Source organism: Blennius ocellaris, assembly GCF_963422515.1.
Source record: "Blennius ocellaris genome assembly, chromosome: 4".
NCBI lineage: Eukaryota > Metazoa > Chordata > Actinopteri > Blenniiformes > Blenniidae > Blennius > Blennius ocellaris.
In genome coordinates, this window is record NC_137653.1 from 14410679 (window position 1) to 14420225 (window position 9547).

The window sequence follows — 9547 nt, forward strand, 5'->3', positions numbered from 1 at the left end:
CAGTTGTGTTGGTCTCGATACAGAATCACTCACACTGAAAGGAGGCACGGACTGTTAATACAGTGCAGACAGCAAACGAAGTGCAAGCGAATATATGAAATCACTTCATTGTGATGTAATGACGTGAGGCTCAAGGCTGTGCCTTAACTGAAACTCCCCAGTGGTTATGTTCAGATAAACTTCAGAAACGTTTTTTTATACACATGGTCAAATACAATTGGAAAATATTATCAATAATTATTACACTTAGTCCCCATGGCATTGAATCTGGAGTGATTAGATTTCAAGACTTTTGTCTTTTTTTCTGGGCAATGTTGTCTTACAAAACTGGATGCTTAGATAAAGTCGTACCTGATACAGTGTGTAGTGCCACCGAAATTGCTCAATCAATTACCTGACATCCACTGAATACACAACAACCTGAACTGTAACTCTATTTATGTTCCATTATTTTTAAGCATTATAAATTGAACTAAACACTCAACAACTCATTGTTTTGGTGTGTATTGCAATTACAGTCGATCCACTTCTGCATATATGCAACCATTTTTATTTTTGACATATGTACTTTATAAACATATAGCTGCTGCACAAGTTCTTGAAGGAAAAAAACTCATACAATGATAATAGATGATCAAGTGAAGGGATGACCTGTCCAGGGTTTACCCTGCCTTCAGTCATCTGGGATTGGCTCCAACGCCTGCAAAATTCCGTTGGACTAATCACTGCTGAACATGGATGGTGGGGACTGATGGACGAACAAATGAAGTACTCTGTGGTGAATGCTAAAGCAGGTTTATCGTGATCAAATCCCACAGACAATAAATGTGCCTTTTCCAGCCATATTCCATCAGATTATAATGACCTAATATAAAGCAGATCAATTGGAATGCTGCCTCCAGGTCTCCCATTCACTATAACACAGTCAGCTGCATTATACGACACTACAAAATCAATAGATGTATGTCTATTATGTCATTTTCCAGATGTTGGAGGACAAAAGAAAAAATACACCCTTAAAGGGGAATTGAACTTCTGCCTCTGTATTATCTCAAGGGAGGAGTTATTTTATGACTTTGTCATATAAATTTGTCTTGTTTGAAAGATAAAATAGCGAAGATGTACATGGACACAGTAAAGTACTAAGACATGGATGTAGATTGAGCCCTCGCTCGCTCGCTCTCTCTCTCTCTCTCTCTCTCTCTCTCTCTCTCTCTCTCTCTCTCTCTCTCTCTCTCTCTCTCTCTCTCTCTCTCTCTCTCTCTCTCTCTCTCTCTCTCTCTCTCTCAAAGCTTGCTTGTTATCCTTAGATGCTCCATCATCATAAAGGGAAGGTCCAAAGGACCAAACACAAGTTTGACAGGAGATTACAACCACATAACACCACCCTCACCCGAACCCCTGCACCTCACTTTCCCAAAATCTTAAATCATATTTTCATCAATAGAATTTATAACTTCCACAACAAAGTTTCTCTCACAATCCCATGAGGAATCTCAGTCCCAACAGTAAGCACAGATAGGACTCCACAACACGAGTACGAAAAATACACACGCATACGCCCACATGAACACACAGGGGAGTAAATGGTGAAAAAAGAAGCACCTCTTTTCTCTAAAGCCTGTCACTTGTTTGGATCCCTTCTTTCCTCTCCTCCCCCTCGTCCTCGTCCTCCTCCTCCTCCTCGCATCCTCGCCAAGGGGAGCAGTGAAAATGACAACGTTTCATCACTTTCTGTTTGAGCTGCTACTTTGGGAGCTGCCAAGGCGGCTCTTCATCCTTACTGTAGTGACAGAGGACGAATGTGATCATCTCTGCACAGTGACAGGAAAGTGTATCAGGCCGCTGTCATGTGCAGGTTTCATCAGTTTATGTTGGGATTTAGCAGATAATTAAATGATATGTACGTTTACATTTTCAACACCAGTTTTAGAGTTTTCTGTCCTCTTATCAGCTCGACTGGTACGATCTGGGAGGGTTTGATTGAGCTAATCTCCAATCTCCAGTTTATCTTTGTGAATTCTAGTTTCAACATTTAAAGTTTAACCATTTAGAAGATGAAACTCATGAGAATGAGCTACTTTGATAAAACAGCAAAAAAATAAATATAAAATTGAAACAGGTAGCATATCCTGTCTCACCCTGACATGAAATCCATAGAGGTGGATGCTATATACAAGGCATGTCATGTTGGCCTTTAGAGGAGGCAGAGTCAAAGAGGCCAAGTCACATGCTGTCTCTGAGACGAAAACGCCTAAAGAAAACCATCGGAGGTCACATTTCCTCCGAGACAAAAATGACTTCTGTTATGTGGCATTTTCAAAGTGAACGTTATAAGTGTTTAGACTGAGCCATTTCAATCGCAGAAAAGAACAGCTGCAACGAATAACTGAGAAAAAAAGCGAAATCATGTGTTGATATTTGAAAGAAAAGTTAATCACAAGTGCCTTTCTACAGTAAATGGACAGTTACTCCGACTGTTACTAAGCAAGTTCGAGAAAAGATGTTTGTTTTTATTCATTCATATGGACTACATTTTCCATAACTTATGTAATGTAAAACATCTACGATTTCTTTACAAAGATGTGTTCTGAAATATAATATTACAAGTTCACATTCAGAGAACTGTAAAACACTTCATTAGCAAGCCACTGCATTAACAGGTCTTTTCAACCTAAAAGCATTTCTGTTGATACAAGGATGTCTTAATATCTGCACATTGAAATGAGTTTCAGTTTTGCGACAGGTATTACACCTATTTTGGTGCATTTGGTACCTTCCCCCTCCAATGCCTTCCTTGTTTTAAAATAGGATTTCTTTGATCCTTCTGGCCTCTCTGTGTCATCCATTTCAGTTACTTCAACAGTGCCAAACACAAAATTTGAAATGTGTTCTTTATATGGTCTTACATTTGAATCAGTAAGATGAATACAGTTGTCTGAACTGAACTAAACTGAACTAAATCTGACCACCAGAGTCATCCTGTTTCTCTCAATTATCCACTAAACGTTGGAAATAAGGAAAAACTAAAGCAAACCCAGACTCAGGAATGGGCATTTTTCTCCTTGTAAAATGGTAAATGGTAAATGGTCTAGATTTATATAGCGCCTTCTAACCACACTGAGTGCAGTCCCAAAGCGCTTTACATATCAGCTCACTCACCCATTCACGCTCACATTCACACACCAATGGGACAGCAAACAAATAAATAAACAACAAACAAACAAATTAACATGTTGACGTCAGATAGCAAGCGAAGCCATATGCAAGCAATTTGCAAAAGCAACACAAATTAAAAACTTTCAGCTCCACAGCCAAATAATGCCTAACATTTGTGGCAATAAGGGAGACCCATACACGTACTGGAACTAACATAAAGAGGCTACATTAAAACTACAAACAGACAGGTAAACAAGTTAAAAGAGAGAACCCCAAAGGTAAGCATGGAACAGCTTTTATGCCGCCTTGAAGGTTCAGGCCAGCTGCAGTAGCTGATGATGCTTCCACATCAGCAATTTTCTCTCAAGTAGGCCAAGGCTGCCTTCAAGAGAGTGTGAGGGGTGCAATAAGACACAAGGTAATGAGACAAACAAGTATTTGACGTGTCCTGCACACTGTTAATCAAATTAACTTTTTTGGGAATAGTTATCCTGAGATTCTTAAATTGAAATCGAGATCAGATTGTTTACTGTTTAATCTGAAATGTGACATGTTATTCTGTTTTTGTGGTTTGCTGCATTTTTATTGTTTGAGTCCAAGTATTCAGAGATAATATGGAGGAAAAATAACTTTAAAAACATCAGCATTGTTATTGTATTCAATTGTGCTGGAAGTCAATTGGATCATGTCCCAGATCCTCTGCAATGTGTAAAAACAACACTGTGGGAAGTGCTCCTGTCGCTCAACCACCACCGGGAGCTCAAAGTTGATTCAGCAGTCACCGTGTGTGTGTGTGTGTGTGTGTGTGTGTGTGTGTGTGTGTGTGTGTGTGTGTGTGTGTGTGTGTGTGTGTGTGTGTGTGTGTGTGTGTGTGTGTGTGTGTGTGTGTGTGTGTGTGTGTGTGTGTGTGTGTTGCACCAGACAAATCATAATTTCCCACCATTAACCTGCAGTGCTTGTGGTGTGGTTGCCATGGAAACACCTCCCTCCTAGGGAAGGCGATGCAGCATATCCACCGGTTTATTAGATCTCTGATCACACAGCTCCCTCCACATGGCCATCTGGGAAGCAAGCCACGGAGCAGCATATGCCCCCCATTTTACCTTTTGTGAGACTTCACGACATTTTTTCCGTACTACACGCCACTCAAAAGAACACAAGGTGTTGGATTTTCTTGTCACTGCCTGTTTTTGGTGTCGTGGAGGTGCAGAATATAAAATGAGAAACACCGAGGGTTGAGATGAAGGTTGGGAGAAAGTGAAATCGTCACACGCACGCGTGACTAATTTGCAACTGCGCTTACTATCATTCTAACATTTGTCCTAGTTTCTTACAATTTCTCAGGAGTCTGTATGCAATACTATTGTTCCTTAAAAACAAATCGAAATGATCCATCCATTTCCCATACAAGTGACTGGAGTTGAAAATAAACTAGAACATTAGAACATTACCAACCTGCTTGTGGCATAATGTCAATCACGACCTTTTGCAAAGTAGAAAAAAACTACTGACAAACTGCAGTTGCTTTTTCGTGTACACTCTAAGCTCCGGGTGTTTTGGTTTACCTGCATGACATATCATTTTTTCCCCTGTATTTTATTTTGATATCTTTCACAGTTAACTTTACCTGGGAATTCCTCAATTAGATGTAGGCGAGTTACCAAAACACAAATACTGTACAATAGTGAGTCCCCCTTTTTTTTACACAACCTATCAACAATAAATACCATTTTAAGTGATGATTGCATGCAATGGCATGCCAGATGGTGTTACAGTCTGGAGGATATCTGCTATCAGAACTGCCTGCCAAACATCATGTTGTGTAATCAATTATCAAAAGTTTAATTTTCATAGCAAGTGTTCACTTGAGTCATTTGCAGGATTCAGTCTGTTTTTCAACTATAAGAAACACAAAGAAGACCGCAAGATACCAGAGAGACTGAAAATGACTCAAATGTACACAAACAGCGTCACAAAATCCCCTCCAAGTTGGGTCAGCACATTTTCACAATCTCCACATAAACTGAACTATATAAGCTCCTCTGAGTTTACGGAGGGATCTTCATATTGGAACGCAATGCAGATGTGAGTTTTACCGTTTCCTATGCGGCTTCTATCTGTTAGTATTCAATCAAATCACATAATCCGATTACTCTTAAAGAAATAGTTTGACATTTTGAGGGATACACGTGTGCTATCTTGTTGAGAAAGGAGAAGATCAACATCACTTTTATATCTGTAAATATTGAGTGATTGTCGGAGATCCTGATCTCAGAACAATGAAGGCTGAACAGAGAAAAAAAAATAATAACATGGCTCTGTCCGAGAGTAACAATATTGAACAGTCAGCACAAATAAAGCTTGCGCAACGCGTTGTGTTTTGTCAAATAGCCCCGTTAAGCGAAGCATTCAGCACAGACACTGCTATTTTCCTGGCAAAAAGCGAGCTATTGTCGAGCACATTGCAGAATGTTAAATTGCATACAGGAGATTTCTTACGATTAAATAAGCACTGATGTTTAAGTCGCCTTCGTAAGTGACTGCATTTTTGATCAGCTTCGGCCAGTATCTGCTGTACTTGAACCGTCTGTGACTTGCTCCTCAGCTCTGGCTGTCATGCTTTCACAGTAACAGTCTCTCTACTTTTCTTCACTCTATTACAACGTTCTCAGACACCAAATTCTACTGCTTTTGTTCATTGACTGCATCATATTTTATTATATTCAGTTGGAATTTGACTGTGTAGCTTTTTTTGAGGGACATTCACTGTTGTTTACATTAAACAAACATGGTGGTAATGGCGGTAGAGTTGCAGCATTCGTGTCCAGCTCAACAAAAACAAAAAAGAAATGGTGACATGTCCTGAAAATACGCTATGCAGGACTTTGTCCATATCGTGTTTGTGTCCAGAATGCATCCCACAAAGCTATTAGCTATCAGAACTGAAGCAGCTGCACTGCCAACACTCAAGGTGAATGTAAGTATGAGAGGTCTCATTGAGATTGTTTGTAACAGCCACAAAGGTGATGAGGCCTTGGCTCCTATTACACATATCACTTTAGATTAGCGTCCACATTAGCGCCTGCTACTCTGCAGCCAATCACCGTCACTTAACAACAAAATCAACAGATCCCTTTCAAATTGCTCCTGAGCAAAGTAATTTAACAGAGTCTCTTGGGGACTGACTTTCATTTTGGGTTTGTCAAACAATGGACCTGCCTGACCTGTTTTGGTCCAAATTAAAATACTTTCTAAAGCCTGTCTGGGTTTGTATGTGACCTGGTGGTTTCTACACACCTACTTAATGCATAAACAAATGAATAAAAGTCACTTCCTAAGTAAGTTGTCTTGGCTTTAAAAAAGTAGAATAACAATAATAATGGTGATAATTTTTTTGTATCCACATTTGTTTATGTTCCCTCTCAATCGGCAAGACCACGAATAGGTTTGTCCCTCCTTTCTATAATTCTACAAAGACGGACAGTGAATGTTTAATGGACTTGTAGTATAAGCAGCTCTTTTCATCACTGTTGTCTCATAAAGGGGGAGAAGAAAAAGCTTTGGCTCCCATAAGTCCACTGATGTAGTTTGGTTTTAAAAAAGGAAGGGAAATGGCCATTGTGTTGAAATGTTGTCTAATTATTTTCTTTTCAGGCATTGTTCTTTCACAGTGATACACATTTAAATGTCTTTACCACCAGTAATTATTATTAGTATGTTAAGATCAGGGGACCACACATTTTGTTTTGTCTCCAGGCTTAAGCGCTTATCATGAATGATGAATTATGGTTACTTTGCTTTTCATGCTGTCTGTGGGCCAATTTAATGCAGCACTCCTGCATCGGTTGTACTGAAAATGCAGCAGTGACCTACACCCTATGTCTCAATGAGCTCCAACTAATTACAAAGAGAATCACTTCTCTTTTTTTTTTTAACAAATGAGAGTATATATTTGATTGTGACATAACACCTGTGGTTTTATGTTGTACAGTGAAAGGCATCGTTGCCAAGGTGGTGTGACTAGAGACAACTTGAGAGGATTTTGTGACATTGTGTGAAATTTCACGACTGATGGATCACTCCCACACAACTGCTGCTACAAGCCACAGCTGCTAACAGCTGGAAAATGATGAGCCCAACAACACAAGCTTTGCAGTAAAACAATATTTTGCATATTCTCAACCAGGTAGAATGACGATTCTCCCACTGTTCGCATACTGAGCTTTCTCTGGACCTAAACATTGCTTTGTCCAATGGTATAATTTTTTATTTTTTTTATTTTATTATTTAGTCCCTAAAGGCACTAGTACTTACACAACATACAGAAAAGTGTTGGTGTGACAGACTGGAGCACATCGTAACAGTTATCACCTTTGGTTTATTGGAACTCAACATTGTGCAGTTTATGAAATCCAAGTCTCACAGTGCCGTGGGGAGTAAAGGCATAAGCCTTATAATCGCAGTCTATGGCAGCCTTAAAATATTTAATGATCATGATGCCCTGAAAGCATATCAAACTTTTCAGTTGTCCTTGTGTGTTGCTTTTTAGTTATTGGAAATGCCAGCTTCAAACCTTCATGGTCCTTCAATTCTTTTTAGATCTAAAATTGTCACATATTTTGTTTATTTCTGCATACAGTGTTATTTAATTATTGCTATTTATCATGCATATTATTGTCATGTTGGACTCAAAGGTCCAGTCTTGAAACTATTAGTAAGCATTGCTTTAAACCAGTTTATAATATTGCAACATATAATACTCTCAACACTATATTTGCCACCGAAAGCACAGTTGTATTTAAAAACATGTTGGTCAGGTTTGAAGGTCTCAGCAGGTACAACAGAGGATATGTGTCTGATAAGAGGAGGAAATATTGCTATTCAGCTCTTTTTGTTGTTCACACTGAGTAAAGCAAAATCCCATCCTTCCCATCCTCCATTCCTAACCCTCTTTGCTCACCCCTCCCTCGCTGCAGCAGCTGAACAAAGACAACTGCTCTTTGTTGGCTATATGCTCTGTCTGAGTCTTGGAGTCACAATGTGCCTTATTACTGATGCTTGTGGCAGAGATACGAGTAGTGCTAATGTGGATGCCAATGGGCTACAGATACGACAGGGAGCAAATAATCCTAAATGAATTGTTAGGCCTTGTGGCCACTTGGTCTCTGTTTGGAGCGCAGAAATCCTTTTATTTATTTTTTTTTACAGACCTTCAAAAGAGACAGAGCAGAGACAGCTGAAGTGGCTGTCTTCATAAAAAGGTGCTTTACCCAGCACCTTTTCTTTTTCAAAACACTCCACCTTTTTGTTCTGCTGCCCGGGGTGCTTCTGCTTGAAAACATCTCAGATTTTCAAAGAAACACAGCACTTTTCCTGTCTGAATTGGATGAAATGCTGTCAACGATATAGTACAAAGCATTTCATCCCGATAGCCCAGCCAGTGGTCTTTTTTTTTTTTTCTACTTAGAAATAACATGCCCAGCCAGCACAAGGATTTGGGTTAAATGGCAAGATGAGTTGCCCCACTTGGGAAGAAGCAAGGTGAATAAGTGATTAGGACCACAGGGGGATTGGATTTGCATTAGGAAGAGAAGTGAAGGGAGTGATGGAATTTTCTATCCCCTACATCCAGTGTGCAATATGCTTTGGTTTGGGGTGTTGGGTTGATTTTTCCTCCTTTGGGTCCACATATCCTTTCCCCTGCTGAATTACTTTTATTGCTGGTGGCAACAAAATCTATTCCTCTTTCTTGTTTTGATAATACAATTCCACCCATAGAACTGAAATGCACAGTCTCTCTCACTCACACACACACACACACACACACACACACACACACACACACACACACACACACACACACACACACACACACACACACACACACACACACACACACACACACACACACACACGTATATTATATATATATACATATGAGACAGAGCAAAGCAACAATAGAATTACAAATGTATTTTTGCTGTCTCCACTGCGTCATTTATTTATTTATTTAACCACAAAGGTGATACAGCAATTCGGTTGTCTTTGATTCACTCACCTGGAAAGTTTTTGCGAATGTCTCAGAAAGCAAATAGTCTTTTTTTTTTTTTTTTTTTACAACGAAACTATAAAAGCATCCAAATAAAATAGGAGTGACAAAAATGTAAGACTCTTATTGACATATTTCAAAGGAATTCCATAAAAACATTGTAAAAAAAAAAAAAAGTCCTACGAAAAAGCAAGAGCTGCTGGTGGTAGAAAGGCTATAGGGACGTTCCCAAGCTTCAAACAATGCAGCCAGCACACACCATTTAGCAGTCTGTTCTCTGAGGGCACTGTTTGGGTGAGGGGGTGTGGGGTAGACAAGGAGAAAGTAACGCTGCTGTAT